This window comes from Ambystoma mexicanum, chromosome 14, assembly GCF_040938575.1.
Source record: "Ambystoma mexicanum isolate Mex_15411 chromosome 14, UKY_AmexF1_1, whole genome shotgun sequence".
Classification (NCBI taxonomy): domain Eukaryota; kingdom Metazoa; phylum Chordata; class Amphibia; order Caudata; family Ambystomatidae; genus Ambystoma; species Ambystoma mexicanum.
This window is the reverse complement of record NC_090940.1, coordinates 12785493-12805623: the sequence shown is the minus strand read 5'-3', so window position 1 is coordinate 12805623 and position 20131 is coordinate 12785493. Positions and strand designations below refer to the sequence as shown.

At 49.7% G+C, this 20131-nt stretch overlaps 1 protein-coding gene across 1 annotated transcript in view; it reads left to right on the top strand.

The window, feature by feature from the left end:
• The window catches only part of TTC6 (tetratricopeptide repeat domain 6), a 1171050-nt gene that overhangs the window by 859189 nt on the left and 291730 nt on the right, over positions 1 to 20131 (top strand). The window lies entirely within an intron of this gene.

The following is a 20131-nucleotide window of genomic DNA, read 5'->3' as shown; positions in this document are numbered from 1 at the left end:
TATCACTGCTCATCACATGGGGTAGCTGTTATCACTGCTTGTCACATGGGGTAGCTGTTATCTTTGCTCGTTGCATGAGGTAGCTGTTATCACTCCTCATCACATGAGGTAGCTGTTATCACTGCTCATCACATGGGGTAGCTGTTATCACTGCTCATCGCTCATCACATGAGGTAGCTGTTATCACTGCTCATCGCATGAGGTAGCTGTTATCACTGCTCATCGCTCATCAAATGGGGTAGCTGTTATCACTGCTCATCACATGGGGTAGCTGTTATCATTGCTCGTCGCATGAGGTAGCTGTTATCGCTCCTCATCACATGGGGTAGCTGTTATCACTGCTCATCACATGGGGTAGCTGTTATCACTGCTCATCGCATGAGGTAGCTGTTATCACTCCTCATCACATGAGGTAACTGTTATCACTGCTCATCACATGGGGTAGCTGTTATCACTGCTCATCACATGAGTTAGCTGTTATCACTGCTCATCGCATGAGATAGCTGTTATCACTCCTCATCACATGAGGTAGCTGTTATCACTGCTCGTCGCATGAGGTAGCTGTTATCACTGCTCATTGCTCATCACATGAGGTAGCTGTTATCACTGCTCGTCGCATGAGGTAGCTGTTATCACTCCTCATCACATGAGGTAGCTGTTATCACTGCTCGTCGCATGAGGTAGCTGTTATCACTGCTCATCACATTGGGTAGCTGTTATCGCTGCTCGTCGCATGAGGTAGCTGTTATCACTCCTCATGACATGGGGTAGCTGTTATCACTGCTCATCACATGGGGTAGCTGTTATCACTGCTCGTCGCATGAGGTAGCTGTTATCACTGCTCATCACATGGGGTAGCTGTTATCACTGCTTGTTGCACGAGATAGCTGTTATCACTCCTCATCACATGAGGTAGCTGTTATCACTGCTCGTCGCATGAGGTAGCTGTTATCACTGCTAATCGCTCATCACATGAGGTAGCTGTTATCACTGCTCGTCGCATGAGGTAGCTGTTATCACTGCTCATCGCTCATCACATGAGGTAGCTGTTATCACTGCTCGTCGCATGAGGTAGCTGTTATCACTGCTCATCGCTCATCACATGAGGTAGCTGTTATCACTGCTCGTGGCATGAGGTAGCTGTTATCACTGCTCATCGCTCATCACATGAGGTAGCTGTTATTGCTCCTTATCACACGAGGTAGCTGTTATCACTGCTCATCACATGGGGTAGCTGTTATCGCTGCTCGTCGCATGGGGTAGCTGTTATCACTGCTCATCGCATGGGGTAGCTGTTATCGCTGCTCGTCGCATGAGGTAGCTGTTATCACTGCTCATCGCTCATCACATGAGGTAGCTGTTATCACTGCTCATCACATGGGGTAGCTGTTATCACTGCTCGTCGCATGAGGTAGCTGTTATCACTCCTCACCACATGAGGTAGCTGTTATCACTGCTCGTCGCATGAGGTAGCTGTTATCACTGCTCATTGTTCATCACATGAGCTAGCTGTTATCACTGCTTGTTGCATAAGGTAGCTCTTATCACTGCTCATCGCTCATCACATGAAGTAGCTGTTTTCACTGCTTGTTGCATGAGGTAGCTGTTATCACTCCTCATAACATGAGGTAGCTGTTATCACTGCTCATCACATGGGGTAGCTGTTATCACTGCTCATCACATGGGGTAGCTGTTTTCACTGCTCATCACATGAGGTAGCTGTTATCACTCAACATCACATGGGGTAGCTGTTATCACTGCTCATCACATGGGGTAGCTGTTTTCACAGCTCATCACATGAGGTAGCTGTTATCACTCAACATCACATGGGGTAGCTGTTATCACTGCTCATCACATTGGGTAGCTGTTTTCACTGCTCATCACATGAGGTAGCTGTTATCACTCAACATCACATGAGGTAGCTGTTATCACTGCTCGTCACATAGGGTAGCTGTTATCACTCAACATCACATGAGGTAGCTGTTATCACTCAACATCACATGAGGTAGCTGTTATCACTGCTCGTCACATAGGGTAGCTGTTATCACTCAACATCACATGGGGTAGCTGTTATCACTGCTCATCACATGGGGTAGCTGTTTTCACTGCTCATCACATGAGGTAGCTGTTATCACTCAACATCACATGAGGTAGCTGTTATCACTGCTCATCACATGAGGTAGCTGTTATCACTCAACATCACATGAGGTAGCTGTTATCACTGCTCGTCACATTGGGTAGCTGTTATCACTCAACATCACATGGGGTAGCTGTTATCACTGCTCATCACATGGGGTAGCTGTTTTCACTGCTCATCACATGAGGTAGCTGTTATCACTCAACATCACATGAGGTAGCTGTTATCACTGCTCATCACATGAGGTAGCTGTTATCACTCAACATCATATGAGGTAGCTGTTATCACTGCTCGTCACATGGGGTAGCTGTTATCACTCAACATCACATGGGGTAGCTGTTATCACTGCTCATCACATGGGGTAGCTGTTTTCACTGCTCATCACATGGGGTAGCTGTTATCACTCAACATCACACGAGGTAGCTGTTATCACTGCTCATCACATGAGGTAGCTGTTATCACAACATCACATGGGGTAGCTGTTATCACTGCTCATCACATGGGGTAGCTGTTTTCACTGCTCATCACATGGGGTAGCTGTTTTCACTGCTCATCACATGGGGTAGCTGTTATCACTCAACATCACATGAGGTAGCTGTTATCACTGCTCATCACATGGGGTAGCTGTTATCACTGCTCATCACATGAGGTAGCTGTTTCACTCAACATAACATGAGGTAGCTGTTATCACTGCTCGTCACATGGGGTCGCTGTTATCACTCAACATCACATGGGGTCGCTGTTATCAATGCTCATCACATGAGGTAGCTGTTATCACTGCTCATCACATGAGGTAGCTGTTATCACTCCTCATCACATGAGGTAGCTGTTATCACTGCTCATCACATGGGGTAGCTGTTATTACTGCTCGTTGCATGAGGTAGCTGTTATCACTGCTCGTCGCATGAGGTAGCTGTTATCACTGCTCATCGCTCATCAAATGAGGTAGCTGTTATCACTCCTCATCACATGAGGTAGCTGTTATCAATGCTCATCGCTCAATACATGAGGTAGCTGTTATCACTGCTCGTTGCATGAGGTAGCCGTTATCACTGCTCATCGCTCATCACATGAGGTAGCTGTTATCACTGCTCATGGCTCATCACATGAGGTAGCTGTTATCACTGCTCATCGCTCATCACATGAGGTAGCTGTTATCACTGCTCGTCGCATGAGGTAGCTGTTATCACTGCTCATCACATGGGTAGCTGTTATCATTGCTTGTCGCATGAGGTAGCTGTTATCACTCCTCATCACATGAGATAGCTGTTATCACTGCTCATCACATGAGGTAGCTGTTATCACTTCTCGTCGCATAAGGTAGCCGTTATCACTGCTCGTCGCATGAGGTAGCCGTTATCACTGCTCATCGCTCATCACATGAGGTAGCTGTTATCACTGCTCATCGCTCATCACATGAGGTAGCTGTTATCACTGCTCATCGCTCATCGCTCATCACATGAGGTAGCTGTTATCACTGCTCGTCGCATGAGGTAGCTGTTATCACTCCTCATCACATGAGGTAGCTGTTATCACTGCTCGTCGCATGAGGTAGCTGTTATCACGGCTCTTCGCATTAGGTAGCTGATATCACTGCTCGTCGCATGAGGTAGCTGTTATCACTCCTCATCACATGAGGTAGCTGTTATCACTGCTCGTCTCATGAGGTAGCTGTTATCACTGCTCATCGCTCATCACATGAGGTAGCTGTTATCACTCCTCATCACATGAGGTAGCTGTTATCACTGCTCGTTCCATGAGGTAGCTGTTATCACTGCTCACCGCTCATCACATGAGGTAGCTGCTATCACTGCCTGTCGCATGAAGTAGCTGTTATCACTGCTCGTCACATGGGGTAGCTGTTATCACTGCTCGTCGCATGAGGTAGCTGTTATCACTCCTCATCACATGAGGTAGCTGTTATCACTGCTCACTGCTCGTCGCATGAGGTAGCTGTTATCACTGCTCGTCGCATGAGGTAGCTGTTATCACTGCTCATCACATGGGGTAGCTGTTTTCACTGCTCGTCGCATGAGGTAGCCTTTATCACTCCTCATCACATGAGGTAGCTGTTATCACTGCTCGTCGCATGAGGTAGCTGTTACCACTGCTCGTCCCATGAGGTAGCTGTTATCACTGCTCATCGCTCATCACATGAGGTAGCTGTTATCACTGCTCGTCGCATGAGGTAGCTGTTATCACTGCTCATCACATGGGGTAGCTGTTATCATTGCTCGTCGCATGAGGTAGCTGTTATCACTCCTCATCACATGAGGTAGCTGTTATCACTGCTCACTGCTCGTCGCATGAGGTAGCTGTTATCACTGCTCGTCGCATGAGGTAGCTGTTATCACTGCTCATCACATGGGGTAGCTGTTTTCACTGCTCGTCGCATGAGGTAGCCGTTATCACTCCTCATCACATGAGGTAGCTGTTATCACTGCTCGTCGCATGAGGTAGCTGTTACCACTGCTCGTCCCATGAGGTAGCTGTTATCACTGCTCATCGCTCATCACATGAGGTAGCTGTTATCACTGCTCGTCGCATGAGGTAGCTGTTATCACTGCTCATCACATGGGGTAGCTGTTATCACTGCTCGTCGCATGAGGTAGCTGTTATCACTCCTCATCACATGAGCTAGCTGTTATCACTGCTCACTGCTCGTCGCATGAGGTAGCTGTTATCACTGCTCGTCGCATGAGGTAGCTGTTATCACTGCTCATCACATGGGGTAGCTGTTTTCACTGCTCGTCGCATGAGGTAGCCGTTATCACTCCTCATCACATGAGGTAGCTGTTATCACTGCTCGTCGCATGAGGTAGCTGTTACCACTGCTCGTCCCATGAGGTAGCTGTTATCACTGCTCATCGCTCATCACATGAGGTAGCTGTTACCACTGCTCGTCCCATGAGGTAGCTGTTATCACTGCTCATCGCTCATCACATGAGGTAGCTGTTATCACTGCTCGTCGCATGAGGTAGCTGTTATCACTGCTCATCACATGGGGTAGCTGTTATCATTGCTTGTCACATGAGTTAGCTGTTATCACTGCTCATCACATGAGGTAGCTGTTATCACTGCTCATCACATGGGGTAGCTGTTATCACTGCTCATCGCTCATCACATGAGGTAGCTGTTATCACTGCTCGTCACATGAGGTAGCTGTTATCACTGCTCATCGCTCATCACATGAGGTAGCTGTTATCACTGCTCATCACATGGGGTAGCTGTTATCACTGCTCGTCGCATGAGGTAGCTGTTATCACTCCTCACCACATGAGGTAGCTGTTATCACAGCTCGTGGCATGAGGTAGCTGTTATCACTGCTCATCGTTCATCACATGAGCTAGCTGTTATCACTGCTTGTCACATAAGGTAGCTGTTATCGCTGCTCATCGCTCATCACATGAGGTAGCTGTTTTCACTGCTCATTGCATGAGGTAGCTGTTATCACTCCTCATAACATGAGGTAGCTGTTATCACTGCTCATCACATGTGGTAGCTTTTATCACTGCTCATCACATGGGGTAGCTGTTATCACTGCTCTGCGCATGAGGTAGCTGTTATCACTCCTCATCACATGAGGTAGCTGTTATCACTGCTCGTCGCATGAGGTAGCTGTGATCACTGCCCGTCGCATGAGGTACCTGTTATCACTCCTCATCACATGAGGTAGCTGTTATCACTGCTCGTCTCATGAGGTAGCTGTTATCACTGCTCATCGCTCATCACATGAGGTAGCTGTTATCACTCCTCATCACATGAGGTAGCTGTTATCACTGCTCGTCGCATGAGGTAGCTGTTATCACTGCTCACCGCTCATCACATGAGGTAGCTGTTATCACTGCCTGTCGCATGAGGTAGCTGTTATCACTGCTCGTCACATGGGGTAGCTGTTATCACTGCTCGTCGCATGAGGTAGCTGTTATCACTCCTCATCACATGAGGTAGCTGTTATCACGGCTCACTGCTCGTTGCATGAGGTAGCTGTTATCACTGCTTGTCGCATGAGGTAGCTGTTATCACTGCTCATCACATGAGGTAGCTGTTATCACTGCTCGTCGCATGAGGTAGCTATTATTATCACTCCTCATCACATGAGGTAGCTGTTATCATTCCTCATCACATGGCGTAGCTGTTATCACTCCTCATCACATGAGGTAGCTGTTATCACTGCTCGTCGCATGAGGTAGCTGTTATCACTGCTCATCGTTCATCACATGAGCTAGCTGTTATCACTGCTCGTCGCATGAGGTAGCTGTTATCACTGCTCATCGCTCATCACATGAGGTAGCTGTTATGACTGCTCGTCGCATGAGGTAGCTGTTATCACTCCTCATCACATGAGGTAGCTGTTATCACTGCTCATCACATGGGGTAGCTGTCATCACTGCTCGTCGCATGAGGTAGCTGTTATCACTCCTCATCACATGAGGTAGCTGTTATCACTCCTCATCACATGGGGTAGCTGTTATCACTCCTCATCACATGAGGTAGCTGTTATCACTGCTCGTCGCATGAGGTAGCTGTTATCACTCCTCATCACATGAGGTAGCTGTTATCACTCCTCATCACATGGGGTAGCTGTTATCACTCCTCATCACATGAGGTAGCTGTTATCACTGCTCGTCGCATGAGGTAGCTGTTATCACTGCTCATCGTTCATCACATGAGCTAGCTGTTATCACTGCTCGTCGCATGAGGTAGCTGTTATCACTGCTCATCGCTCATCACATGAGGTAGCTGTTATCACTGCTCGTCGCATGAGGTAGCTGTTATCACTGCTCATCACATGGGGTAGCTGTCATCACTGCTCGTTGCATGAGGTAGCTGTTATCACTCCTCATCAAATGGGGTAGCTGTTATCACTGCTCATCACATGGGGTAGCTGTTATCACTGCTCGTCGCATGAGTTAGCATTTATCACTCGTCATCACATGAGGTAGCTGTTATCACTGCTCATCATATGGGGTAGCTGTTATCACTGCTCGTCGCATGAGGTAGCTGGTATCACTGCTCATCGTTCATCACATGAGCTAGCTGTTATCACTGCTCGTCGCATGAGGTAGCTGTTATCACTGCTCATCGCTCATCACATGAGGTAGCTGTTATCACTGCTTGTCGCATGAGGTAGCTGTTATCACTCCTCATCACATGAGGTAGCTGTTATCACTGCTCATCACATGGAGTAGCTGTCATCACTGCTCGTCGCATGAGGTAGCTGTTATCACTCCTCATCAAATGGGGTAGCTGTTATCACTGCTCATCACATGGGGTAGCTGTTATCACTGCTTGTCGCATGAGTTAGCATTTATCACTCGTCATCACATGAGGTAGCTGTTATCACTGCTCATCATATGGGGTAGCTGTTATCACTGCTCGTCGCATGAGGTAGCTGTTATCACTGCTCGTCACATGAGGTAGCTGTTATCACTCCTCATCACATGAGGTAGCTGTTATCACTGCTCGTCGCATGTGGTAGCTGTTATCACTGCTCATCGCTCATCACATGAGGTAGCTGTTATCACTGCTTGTCGCATGAGGTAGCTGTTATCACTCCTCATCACATGAGGTAGCTGTTATCACTGCTTGTCGCATGAGGTAGCTGTTATCACTGCTCACCGCTCATCACATGAGGTAGCTGTTATTACTGCTCGTCGCACGAGGTAGCTGTTATCACTGCTCGTCACATCGGGTAGCTGTTATCGCTGCTCGTCGCATGAGGTAGCTGTTATCACTCATCACATGAGATAGCTGTTATCACTGCTCATCACATGGGGTAGCTGTTATCACTGCTCGTCGCATGAGGTAGCTGTTATCACTCCTCATCACATGGGGTAGCTGTTATCACTGCTCATCACATGGGGTAGCTGTTATCACTGCTCGTTGCATGAGGTAGCTGTTATCACTCCTCATCACATGAGGTAGCTGTTATCACTGCTCGTCGCATGAGGTAGCTGTTATTACTGCTCATCTCTCATCACATGAGGTAGCTGTTATCACTGCTCGTCGCATGAGGTAGCCGTTATCACTGCTCATCGCTCATCACATGAGGTAGCTGTTATCACTGCTCATCGCTCATCACATGAGGTAGCTGTTATCACTGCTTGTCGCATGAGGTAGCTGTTATCACTCCTTATCACAGGGGGTAGCTGTTATCACTCCTCATCACATGAGGTAGCTGTTATCACTGCTCTTCACATGAGGTAGCTGTTATCACTGCTCATCGCTCATCACATGCGGTAGCTGTTACCACTGCTCGTCGCATGCGGTAGCTGTTATCACTGCTCATCGCTCATCACATGAGGTAGCTGTTATTACTGCTCGTCGCACGAGGTAGCTGTTATCACTGCTCGTCACATCGGGTAGCTGTTATCGCTGCTCGTCGCATGAGGTAGCTGTTATCACTCATCACATGAGATAGCTGTTATCACTGCTCATCACATGGGGTAGCTGTTATCACTGCTCGTCGCATGAGGTAGCTGTTATCACTCCTCATCACATGGGGTAGCTGTTATCACTGCTCATCACATGGGGTAGCTGTTATCACTGCTCGTTGCATGAGGTAGCTGTTATCACTCCTCATCACATGAGGTAGCTGTTATCACTGCTCGTCGCATGAGGTAGCTGTTATTACTGCTCATCTCTCATCACATGAGGTAGCTGTTATCACTGCTCGTCGCATGAGGTAGCCGTTATCACTGCTCATCGCTCATCACATGAGGTAGCTGTTATCACTGCTCATCGCTCATCACATGAGGTAGCTGTTATCACTGCTTGTCGCATGAGGTAGCTGTTATCACTCCTTATCACAGGGGGTAGCTGTTATCACTCCTCATCACATGAGGTAGCTGTTATCACTGCTCGTCGCATGAGGTAGCTGTTATCACTGCTCATCGCTCATCACATGCGGTAGCTGTTACCACTGCTCGTCGCATGCGGTAGCTGTAATCACTGCTCATCGCTCATCACATGAGGTAGCTGTTATCACTGCTCATCGTATGAGGTAGCTGTTATCACTGCTCGTCACATGGGGTAGCTGTTATCATTGCTTGTCGCATGAGGTAGCTGTTATCACTCCTCATCACATGAGGTAGCTGTTATCACTGCTCATCACATGGGGTAGCTGTTATCACTGCTCATCGCTCATCACATGAGGTAGCTGTTACCACTGCTCGTCGCATGAGGTAGCTGTTATCACTGCTCATCGCTCATCACATGAGGTAGCTGTTATCACTGCTTGTCGCATGAGGTAGCTGTTATCACTCCTCACCACATGAGGTAGCTGTTATCACTGCTCGTCGCATGAGGTAGCTGTTATCACTGCTCATCGTTCATCACATGAGCTAGCTGTTATCACTGCTCGTCGCATGAGGTAGCTGTTATCACTGCTCATCGCTCATCACATGAGTGTTCTGATCTTGATGGTTGTGCAGATTATTGTACCTCCGTCCCCAAGTACCGCACAGACAGAAATGATACACTGCCTGTGCAATCTTTGAGGCCACAGGTGTGTTGAGCCGTCAATCAGGTAGCAGGAACGCCGGAAGGACCCCCTGACCACTGTAAGGCAATGGGTGAGGGTTAAATAGGAGCAGTGCAAATGGTACAGGTAATAATCAGTAGTAACAAGGCTAACCCAAGTGTGCTGTAGGTAGGGCCCTAAGCGTGGCGTGAGCCACAGTCTGCTGATGGTGGTAAAAGAGACGTTCTACACGGCTCGTGGTTGAGTCACACCTGGGTCTGATGTGGATGGACCAGCAAGGCAAAGAAAAGTCGAAACCAAGTTCCAAGATTCAAAGTTCAGAGGGGATAATCCATAAGCCAGTCCAAGAGAGAGTTCCAAGGTCGAGGAGCCGGGAAAACAAGGCGGGATCCAAGAGGCAGAAATCCAAGGAGCAGGCAAGACAAGTCCGTGGAACAGTCCGAGGTCGCAAAAGTCTGTGATCAAAAAAGGTAAACCAGAAGCGCTAAACAATCCTCAAGAGATTAGCTGTGAAGCACTGTACCCGCGTTGTCAAGATGTTTTTAAACTCGTTAAGCAGTCACGTGATGTGTCCCGTGATGTGTCCCACGGACGTGCGAGACGTGATCACGTGGTCACGAGACGCCGGATGTTCGGGGTTGCTGTGGGAGTCTCCGTGGGCGTGGCCAGCCATGAGTGCGCTTCCATGGCAACTGCCAGCGAAACGAAGGACGGTAGACGCCGGGGCTACAGGCTGGTGTCCTCCTACGTCGGGCGAACTGCTGGTTCTCTCTGTGTGCAGGGCCTGCTCTTGTGGGTAGGTGTGGTGTGTGTGATCGTGTGATTCCTGATAGGGCGAGCAACGGGGAGACGTGACAGAGCCCCCCTCAAAGGCCCACGACCCCGTGGGCTGGCTGGCTATCCCGATGAAAGCGAGCAACGAGACGCAGGGCATGGACGTCCCGGGAGGGAACCCAAGAGCGCTCTTCAGGGCCATACCCCAACCAGTCAACCAGATACTGGAGGCGACCCCTGCAGAGAAGAGAACCCAGAATAGCACTGACCTCAAACGTATCCGGGGAGGACACAGAAACAGGGGGAGGAGACTGGACCATCCGGGTGGGAGCAAGACAGGGCTTGAGCAGGGAGGTGTGGAACACCGGGTGGATATGCCAGGTAGATGGAATAGAGAGCCGTAGGGCCACCGGGTTCAGAACATGGGTAATCTTGTAGGGACCGACAAATCTGGGCAGCAGCTTCCGGCAACCAGGGATCCTTAAATGGCGAGTCGACAGCCAAACACGGTCACCTACCCGATAAACAGGGGCCGCTGCCCGTTTCCTGTCGGCCTTGGTTTTCTTTTAGGTCTGGGCTTCCCGCAAATGGATCAGTGTCTGGGCATGGATCGAGTGCAGATCGCGAGCACAGAGGCTGGCGGCGGGAGTGGAGGAGGAAGAAAAATCGGGGAGAGGGAGAGAACGAGGGTGCTGCCCATAGAGCGAATAGAAGGGGGAGAAACCAGTGGAGGAATGGCAGGCATTGTTGTACGCGAATTCGGCCAAATGGAGCAGGTTCAACCATGTATCCTGATACTGAAGGGTCAGGCAGCGCAGGTACTGTTCGAGGGCCTGGTTCACCCTCTCGGTTTGGCCATCGCTCTCTGGGTGGTAGGCTGAGGAGAAGCGGGCATCAATGCCAAGGATTTTGGTAAGGACCTGCCAAAAACGAGATGTAAACTGCAAACCGCGGTCGAATACAGTGACTTGTGGAAGACAAAAGAGACAGAAGATCGACTTGAAGAATAGCTGGGCCAGAGCAGGGGCTGAGGGTATCCCGTGACATGGAACGAAACGGGCCATCTTCGTGTAGGAATCGACAACCACCCAGATGGAGTCGTACCCTTGTCTGCGAGGCAAGTCTGTAATGAGGTCCATAGAAACCGTATGCCATGGTCTGGGAGGGATAGGTAGGGGCTGAAGGAGACCCACGGGACGACCCCGGCGTGTCTTGCACTGTGCACAGATGGAGCAAGTGTTTACATAATGTTGAACGTCGCGCCCCATAGATGGCCACCAACACCATCGCTTTAGTAACTCCAAGGTGTGGTGCTGTCCGGGGTGCCCATTGATGGCCGCGTCGTGGGACCAAGCAAGTGCCTGGTTACGTACGTCGCTAGTGGGGAGGAACAGCCTATCTTGTATGAACGGCAACCCTTCCTGGAGTACCAAATCCCATTCCGTTAGTGCTTGTGGATGGTGTGAAACCCACTGTCGGATGAGAGCTAGCATGGAGGGAGGAGGAGTACACATGCATATGACATGACCTTCGTTTAGAAGAGTATCTGGGTATACGGGCAAAGAATCCCCCCTGGGCGAGCGGGATAGGGCATCGGCCTTACCATGTGAAAGCCCTGGTCTGTGTTTTACCACGAAATCATAAGCGGCAAAAAACAGGTGCCAACGCACTTGTCTGCTGTTCAAGCACTTAAGGGAGGCCAGGTCCTGCAGGTTTTTGTGGTCTGTGTAAACCACGGTTTGGTGTTTGGCCCCAATGAGATGGTGTAGCCAGGTCAGTAGTGCATCCTTAATGGCCAGTAACTCCTTCTCGGTGACTGTGTAGTGAGACTCGGGAGGTGTGAACTTTCTTGAGTGAAATGCTATCGGGTGCAGCTGACCCGTGGAGGGACAAGGTTGGGAGAGCACTGCGCCTAATGCAAAGGAAGAGGCATCGGCTTCCACAACAAACGGGAGTTCGGGGTCGGGATGCTGTAGTACAGGAGCTGTGGTGAATCTGGCTTTGAGTGTCTAAAAAGAACGCTGGTGTTCTGAGGTCCAACAAAACTGGACCCGAGGACTGGTCAGGGCAGTCAGTGGTGAGACAATGGACGAGAAACCGGCAATAAATCGCTGATAAAAGTTGGCAAAACCCAGAAACGATTGGAGCTGTTTGAGACTGGTTGGGGCGGGCCATTCTGTGATGGCACAGACTTTGGACATGTTCATGGATAGGCCTCCGGGTGTAATAAGAAAGCCTAGGAATTCTACTTCTCTAGTATGAAACACACATTTCTCGGGTTTGGCATACAAGGAGTGTTTCTTTAGTCGAGTTAGTACTTCTGTGACATGGCCTATGTGTTCCTCCAGTGAGGACGAGAATATCAATATGTCGTCTAGGTAGGCCACGACGAAAACGTCTAAGACGTCGCAGAACACTTCTTTGATAAAGCGTTGAAACGTAGCAGGGGCATTGCAGAGACCGAAAGGCATTACAGTATACTCGAACAGCCCTTGTCGAGTACAAAATGCTGTCTTCCACTCGTCTCCGCTACGCATACGAACCAGGTTGTACACCCCCCGAAGGTCCAACTTAGTGAAGATGGATGCCCTGGTTAATCGGTCTAGAAGAGTGGAGATGAGGGGTAAGAGTTACCGATTCTTAACGGTAACGGCGTTCAACCGTCTGTAATCAACACAGGGACGTAAGTCACCCTCCTTCTTAGGCACGAAGAAGATCGGACTGGCAGCCGGGGAGCAAGAGGGTCGTATGTGACCTAAGCGTAGGGCCTGTTGGATGTATTCCTTGAGTACCAACTCCTCCGATGGAGATAAGGAGTATATCCTGCCCTTCGGTATTGTTGCCTCAGGAACCAAATCAATGGGGCAATCATAGGGGCGATGTTGTGTTAGGCCCTCTGCCGTGACTTTGTCAAACACCTCTAGGAATCCATGATAGACAGCGGGGATCCCTGCTGTAACGGCCCCCACAGTGTGTGGGACGTTCGCAGATGGGTCCGTCTCATCAAGGATGGCGGAGGCCATGGCCCCAAGGACGGTGGCCGGGGATGTAACCGTAGTGGACTCGATCAAACAGAAGTGCTGGCAGACTTCAGATTCAAATGTGACCTGCCCAGTGCCCCAGTTAATCAAGGGATTGTGCTGTTTCAGCCACGGGATGCCTAAAATGATACCAAACTGCGGAGTGGTAATGAGATCGAACGCTAACGTATCTTGGTGCGTGCCCTGAATCACCACTAACATGGGAGCGGTTTGGTACTCAATGGGACCAGAGGCAAGTGAGGTACCATCGACTGCTTGTACAGGCTCCGGGTACTTCTTCTTGATCAAGGGTAGATTGAGGCCGTGAGCCAGTGAGATATCAATGAAGCAGCCAGTGGCCCCGGAGTCGATCACAATCTGTACTGAGTGTACCAGATCTCTGGTTGGTTTCAACTGGGCCTGGACCGCAATCGGTCTGATGGGACCAAATACGGGTTCAGTGGGGGTCAGAGAAGGACTAGCCCGTACCCCCATTCTTAGGGGCGAGCCTTCTGAAAACCCGATGCTTTATTTTTTGGGCGGCGGGGACATTCCTTAACGTAGTGCCCTAGTGTACCACAGTAGAAACAGGCGTTATCGGTTCTCCAACGCTCCCGCTCGGCCTGGGTGATGGGACTCCGGATCCCGCCGATTTGCATGGGTTCCGGAGCAGAGACGGGCGGGGCTGGGAGTGCCTGGTTGGAGAAAGACATCTCTGCTCTCCGCTCAGACCTGCGAGTGTCCACCTGTAGAGCCAGGTCCACTAGTTCGGAGAAGACTGAGGGAAGAGCTGGAACCACAGAAAGAGTGTCTTTCATGTGGCTACAGAGACCGCAGTAGAACACTATGGCTTTCTTTTCTTCAGGCCACGAGGTCTCTGCAGTCAGTTGATTGAAACGGGTGATGTAATCAATCAGCGTTTGCTTTCCCTGTGTAAGATCAAGCAATTCCAGGTCTCGGGATTGCGCCTTGTACCTGGTGTCAAAAACCTTTGCCATCTCTGTCACAAGTAGGTCGAAATTGTATAGGGCAGGATGATCGCTCTCTAGTAATGGGTTCGCCCAAATGGCCGCTACACCCGATAGGTGAGAAAGAAGGAAAGCTGCCTTGGTTACGGAGTCAGGAAAGAGCTGGGGTCTACACAAGAAGTGAAGTTTGCACTGGTTGAGGAAGGTGCGATATTTCCTGGGATCCCCCTGATAGCGCTCGGGGGCAGCAAGAGGAAAGGAGGTTGGAAGGACCACTGGAGTGGGGACTGTGGGTGCTGTGGGCAGAGGTGGAGGCGGAGCTGGGGGTTTGGGGTCGCCGAACTCGGCATCTGCGGGTAAAGGGGCACGTGTGCTTTGCAGGGCGTCGAGTCTATGGTGGATGGCTGTTGTGGCTGCGCCCATGTCCGTCCTAAGGGCCGCAACCGCTTGCATTAGAGTGGCCACAGGGTCCCCGGAGGAGGTATCCATAATCTGGACGACCAGGAAGGCTTCACAGTCTGTTTTGATCTTGATGGTCGTGCAGATTATTGTACCTCCGTCTCCAAGTACCGCACAGACAGAAATGATACACTGCCTGTGCAATCTCTGAGGCCACAGGTGTGTTGAGCCGTCAATCAGGTAGCAGGAACGCCGGAAGGACCCCCTGACCACTGTAAGGCAATGGGTGAGGGTAAAATAGGAGCAGTGCAAATGGTACAGGTAACAATCAGTAGTAACAAGGCTTACTCAAGTGTGCTGTAGGTAGGGCCCTAAGCGTGACGTGAGCCACAGTCTGCTGATGGTGGTAGAAGAGACGTTCTACACGGCTCGTGGGTGAGTCACACCTGGGTCTGATGTGGATGGACCAGCAAGGCAAAGAAAAGTCGAAACCAAGTTCCAAGATTCAAGGTTCAGAGGGGATAATCCAAAGGCAGTCCAAGAGAGAGTTCCAAGGTCGAGGAGCCGGGGAAACAAGGCGGGATCCAAGAGGCAGAAATCCAAGGAGCAGGCAAGACAAGTCCGTTGAACAGTCCAAGGTCGCAAAAGTCTGTGATCAAAAAAGGTAAACCAGAAGCGCTAAACAATCCTCAAGAGATCAGCTGTGAAGCGCTGTACCCGCGTTGTCAAGATGTTTTTAAACTCGTTAAGCAGTCACGTGATGTGTCCCGTGATGTGTCCCACGGACGTGCGAGACGTGACGTGGTCACGAGACGCCGGATGTTCGGGTTGCTGTGGGAGTCTCCGTGGGCGTGGCCAGCCGTGAGTGTGCTTCCATGGCAACTGCCAGCGAAATGAAGGACGGTAGACGCCGGGGCTACAGGCTGGTGTCCTCCTACGCCGGGCGAACTGCTGGTTCTCTCTGTGTGCAGGGACTGCTCTTGTGGATAGGTGTGGTGTGGGGCGTGTGATCGTGTGATTCCTGATAGGGCGAGCAACAGGAGACGTGACAATGAGGTAGCTGTTATCACTACTCATTGCATGAGGTAGCTGTTATTACTCCTCATAACATGAGGTAGCTGTTATCACTGCTCATCACATGGGGTAGCAGTTATCACTGCTCATCGCATGAGGTAGCTGTTATCACTCCTCATCACATGGGGTAGCTGTTATCACTGCTCATCACATGGGGTAGCTGTTATCACTGCTCGCCGCCTGAGGTAGCTGTTATCACTCCTCATCACATGAGGTAGCTGTTATCACTCCTCATCACATGAGTTAGCTGTTATCACTGCTCGTCTCATGAGGTAGCTGTTATCACTGCTCATCGCTCATCACATGAGGTAGCTGTTATCACTGCTCGTCGCATGAGGTAGCTGTTATCACTCCTCATCACATGAGGTAGCTGTTATCATTGCTCGTTGCATGAGGTAGCTGTTATCACTGCTCACCGCTCATCACATGAGGTAGCTGTTATCACTGCCTCTCGCATGAGGTAGCTGTCATCACTGCTCATCACATGGGGTAGCTGTTATCACTGCTTGTCGCATGAGGTAGCTGTTATCACTCCTCATCACATGAGGTAGCTGTTATCACTGCTCATCACATGACGTAGCTGTTATCACTGCTTGTTGCATGAGGTAGCTGTTATCACTGCTCATCACATGGGGTAGCTGTTATCACTGCTCGTAGCATGAGGTAGCTGTTATCACTCCTCATCACATGAGGTAGCTGTTTTGACTCATCACATGGGGTAGCTGTTATCACTGCTCATCACATGGGGTAGCTGTTATCACTGCTCATCACATGAGGTAGCTGTTATCACTGCTCGTCGCATGAGGTAGCTGTTATCACTGCTCATCACATGGGGTAGCTGTTATCACTGCTCATCGCTCATCACATGAGGTAGCTGTCATCACTGCTCATCGCATGAGGTAGCTGTTATCACTGCTCATCGCTCATCAAATGGCGTAGCTGTTATCACTGCTCGTCGCATGAGGTAGCTGTTATCACTGCTCATCACATGGGGTAGCTGTTATCACTGCTCGTCGCATGAGGTAGCTGTTATCACTCCTCATCACATGAGGTAGCTGTTATTACTGCTTGTCGTATGAGGTAGCATTTAATACTCCTCATCACATGAGGTAGCTGTTATCACTGCTCATCACATGGGGTAGCTGTTATCACTGCTCATCGCTCATCACATGAGGTAGCTGTTATCACTGCTCAGCGCATGAGGTAGCTGTTATCACTGCTCATCGCTCATCACATGAGGTAGTTGTTATCACTGCTCATCGCTCATCACATGAGGTAGCTGTTATCACTGCTCATCACATGGGGTAGCTGTTATCACTGATCGTCGCATGAGGTAGCTGTTATCACTCCTCATCACATGAGCTAGCTGTTATCACTGCTTGTCGCATGAGGTAGCTGTTATCACTGCTCATCGCTCATCACATGAGGTAGCTGCTATCACTGCTCGTCGCATGAGGTAGCTGTTATCACTCCTCATCACATGAGGTAGCTGTTATCACTGCTCATCACATGGGGTAGCTGTTATCACTCCTCATCACATGAGGTAGCTGTTATTACTGCTTGTCGTATGAGGTAGCATTTAATACTCCTCATCACATGAGGTAGCTGTTATCACTGCTCATCACATGAGGTAGCTGTTATCACTGTTCATCGCTCATCACATGAGGTAGCTGTTATCACTGCTCAGCGCATGAGGTAGCTGTTATCACTGCTCATCGCTCATCACATGAGGTAGTTGTTATCACTGCTCATCGCTCATCACATGGGGTAGCTGTTATCACTGATCGTCGCAAGAGGTAGCTGTTATCACTCCTCATCACATGAGCTAGCTGTTATCACTGCTTGTCGCATGAGGTAGCTGTTATCACTGCTCATCGCTCATCACATGAGGTAGCTGCTATCACTGCTCGTCGCATGAGGTAGCTGTTATCACTCCTCATCACATGAGGTAGCTGTTATCACTGCTCATCACATGGGGTAGCTGTTATCACTGCTTGTCGCATGAGGTAGCTGTTATCACTCCTCATCACATGGGGTAGCTGTTATCACTGCTCATCACATGGGGTAGCTGTTATCACTGCTCGTCGCATGAGGCAGCTGTTATCACTCCTCATCACATGAGGTAGCTGTTATCACTGCTCGTCGCATGAGTTAGCATTTATCACTCCTCATCACATGAGGTAGCTGTTATCACTGCTCATCACATGGGGTAGCTGTTATCACTGCTCGTCGCATGAGGTAGCTGTTATCACTGCTCGTCGCATGAGGTAGATGTTATCACTGCTCGTCGCATGAGGTAGCTGTTATCACTGCTCACCGCTCATCACATGAGGTAGCTGGTTCTCTCTCTGTGCAGGGACTGCCCTTGTGGGTAGGTGTGGTGTGCGGTGTGTGATCGTGTGATTCCTGATAGGGCGAGCAACGGGAGACGTGACAATGAGGTAGCTGTTATCACTGCTCGTTGCATGAGGTAGCTGTTATTACTCCTCATAACATGAGGTAGCTGTCATCACTGCTCATCGCATGAGGTAGCTGTTATCACTCCTCATCACATGGGGTAGCTGTTATCACTGCTCATCACATGGGGTAGCTGTTATCACTGCTCGGCGCATGAGGTAGCTGTTATCACTCCTCATCACATGAGGTAGCTGTTATCACTGCTCGTCGCATGAGGTAGCTGTTATCACTGCTCGTGCATGAGGTAGCTGTTATCACTGCTCGTCGCATGAGGTAGCTGTTATCACTCCTCATCACATGAGTTAGCTGTTATCACTGCTCGTCTCATGAGGTAGCTGGTATCACTGCTCATCGCTCATCACATGAGGTAGCTGTTATCACTGCTTGTCGCATGAGGTAGCTGTTATCACTCCTCATCACATGAGGTAGCTGTTATCACTGCTCATCGCATGAGGTAGCTGTTATCACTCCTCATCACATGGGGTAGCTGTTATCACTGCTCATCACATGGGGTAGCTGTTATCACTGCTCGGCGCATGAGGTAGCTGTTATCACTCCTCATCACATGAGGTAGCTGTTATCACTGCTCGTCGCATGAGGTAGCTGTTATCACTGCTTGTGCATGAGGTAGCTGTTATCACTGCTCGTCGCATGAGTTAGCTGTTATCACTGCTCATCACATGGGGTAGCTGTTATCACTCCTCATCACATGAGTTAGCTGTTATCACTGCTCGTCGCATGAGGTAGCTGTTATCACTGCTCACCGCTCATCACATGAGGTATCTGTTATCACTGCCTCTCACATGAGGTAGCTGTTATCACTGCTCGTCACATGGGGTAGCTGTTATCACTGCTCGTCGCATGAGGTAGCTGTTATAACTCCTCATCACATAAGGTAGCTGTTATCACTGCTCACTGCTCATCACATGAGGTAGCTGTTATCACTGCTCGTCGCATGAGGTAGCTGTTATCACTGCTCATCACATGGGGTAGCTGTTATCACTGCTCGTCGCATGAGGTAGCTGTTATCACTCATCACATGAGGTAGCTGTTATCACTCCTCATCACATGGGGTAGCTGTTATCACTGCTCATCACATGGGGTAGCTGTTATCACTGCTCATCACATGAGGTAGCTGTTATCACTGCTCATCGCATGAGGTAGCTGTTATCACTCCTCATCGCATGAGGTAGCTGTTATCATTGCTCATCACATGGGGTAGCTGTTATCAGTGCTCGTTGGATGAGGTAGCTGTTATCACTCCTCATCACATGGGGTAGCTGTTATCAGTGCTCATCACATGGGGTAGCTGTTATCACTGCTCATCGCATGAGGTAGCTGTTAACACTCCTCATCACATGAGGTAGCTGGTATCACTGCTCATCACATGGGGTAGCTGTTATCACTGCTTGTCACATGGGGTAGCTGTTATCACTCCTCATCACATGAGGTAGCTGTTATCACTGCTCATCACATGGGGTAGCTGTTATCACTGCTCGTCGCATGAGGTAGCTGTTATCACTCCTCATCACATGAGGTAGCTGTTATCACTGCTCATCACATGGGGTAGCTGTTATCACTGCTCATCGCTCATCACATGAGGTAGCTGTTATCAGTGCTCATCGCATGAGGTAGCTGTTATCACTGCTCATCGCTCATCAAATGGGGTAGCTGCTATCACTGCTCATCACATGGGGTAGCTGTTATCATTGCTCGTCGCATGAGGTAGCTGTTATCGCTGCTCATCACATGGGGTAGCTGTTATCACTGCTCATCACATGGGGTAGCTGTTATCACTGCTCATCGCATGAGGTAG